Source organism: Arachis duranensis, chromosome 3, assembly GCF_000817695.3.
Source record: "Arachis duranensis cultivar V14167 chromosome 3, aradu.V14167.gnm2.J7QH, whole genome shotgun sequence".
NCBI lineage: Eukaryota > Viridiplantae > Streptophyta > Magnoliopsida > Fabales > Fabaceae > Arachis > Arachis duranensis.
The window spans coordinates 25,613,843-25,615,676 of record NC_029774.3 but is presented as its reverse complement, the minus strand read 5'-3'; the positions used below and the strand labels follow the sequence as shown (position 1 = coordinate 25,615,676).

The window sequence follows — 1,834 nt, the reverse complement described above, 5'->3', positions numbered from 1 at the left end:
TTCCCAAGTCTCATTACCAAACAGCTTGGCATTCAGCTTCATGATAGCTCCTAAGTATTGAGCAACTTGCTCTTCAGTCACATCTTCATCCTCTTCAGAGGAAGAATAGTCTTTAGAGCTCATGAATGGCAGAAGGAGATTTAATGGAATCTCTATGGTCTCTGTATGAGCCTCAGAATCCTTTGGATCCTTAATAGGAAACTCCTTCTCGCTTGAAGGATGTCCCAGGAGGTCTTCCTCACTAGGATTTTCGTCCTTCTCCTCCCTTGTGCATTCGGCCATATTGATTATATCAATGGCCTTGCACTCTCCTTTTGGATTCTCTTCTATATTGCTTGGGAGAATACTGGGAGGAGTTTCAATGACTTTCTTACTCAGCTGGCGCACTTGTGCCTCCAGATTTCTAATGGAGGATCTTGTTTCACTCATGAAACTGAAAGCGGCCTTTGACAGATCAGAGACTAGATTGGCTAAATTAGAAGTATTTTGTTCAAAATTCTCTGTCTGTTGCTGAGAAGATGATGGATATGGCTTGCTATTGCTCAGCCTATTGCGTCCACCATTGTTAAAGCCTTGTTGAGGCTTTTGTTGATCCTTCCATGAGAAATTTGGATGATTTCTCCATGATGAGTTATAGGTGTTTCCATAAGGTTCACTCATGTAATTAACCTCTGCAATGGCAGGGTTCTCAGGATCATAAGCTTCTTCAGAAGCTGCCTCTTTTGTACTGTTGGATGCATGTTGCCATCCATTCAGATTTTGAGAGATCATGTTGACCTGTTGAGTCAACACTCTATTCTGAGCCAATATGGCATTCAGAGCATCAATTTCAAGAACTCCTTTCTTCTGAGGTATCCCATTATTCACGGAATTCCTCTCAGAAGTGTACATGAATTGGTTGTTTGCAACCATGTCAATGAGTTCTTGAGCCTCTTCATGCGTTTTCTTTAGGTGAATAGATCCATCTGCAGAATGGTCCAATGACATTTTCGAAAATTCAGATAGACCATAATAGAATATATCTAATATGGTCCATTCTGAAAACATGTCAAATGGGCACCTTTTGGTCAGCTGCTTGTATCTTTCCCAAGCTTCATAGAGGGATTCACCATCTTTCTGTTTGAAGGTCTGAACATCCACTCTAAGCTTGCTCAGCTTTTGAGGAGGAAAGAATTTATCTAAGAAGGCAGTGACCAGCTTATCCCAGGAGTCCAGGCTATCCTTAGGTTGTGAATCCAACCATATTCTAGCTCTGTCTCTTACAGCAAAAGGGAAAAGCATGAGTCTGTAGACTTCAGGATCAACTCCATTCGTCTTTACAGTCTCACAGATCTGCAAGAACTCAGTTAAAAACTGATAAGGATCTTCAGATGGAAGTCCATAAAACTTACAGTTTTGTTGCATTAAGGCAACTAGCTGAGGTTTCAGCTCAACGTTATTGGCTCCAATGGCAGGAATGGAGATGCTTCTTCCATCAAATTTGGATGTTGGCTTTGTGAAGTCACCAAGCATTCTCCTTGCATTATTATTATTTTCGGCTGCCATCTCCTTCTCTTGTTCAAAAATTTCTGAAAGGTTACCTCCTTCTCTTGTTCTAATGTTTCTGAAAGGTTACCTTTAGATTGTTGTAACTTAGCTTCTCTTAATTTTCTCTTCAGAGTCCTTTCAGGTTCTGGATCAAATTCAACAAGAGTGCCTTTATCCTTGTTCCTGCTCATATGAAAGAGAAGAAAACAAGAAAAGAAAGAGGAACCCTCTATGTCACAGTATAGAGATTCCTTTATGTTAGTAGAAGAAGAAAGAGTGAAGAATCCAAACACAAGGGATAGATTAT

General features: G+C 40.3%; 1 non-coding gene across 1 annotated transcript; it reads left to right on the top strand.

Annotated features, from left to right (window-relative positions):
• The first annotated feature begins 1,045 nt into the window (after positions 1-1,045).
• LOC127746443 (small nucleolar RNA R71) lies at positions 1,046-1,149 on the top strand. The gene has a single exon (XR_008008062.1). It is a non-coding gene; the product is annotated as a small nucleolar RNA R71 (small nucleolar RNA).
• Positions 1,150-1,834: the final 685 nt, after the last annotated feature.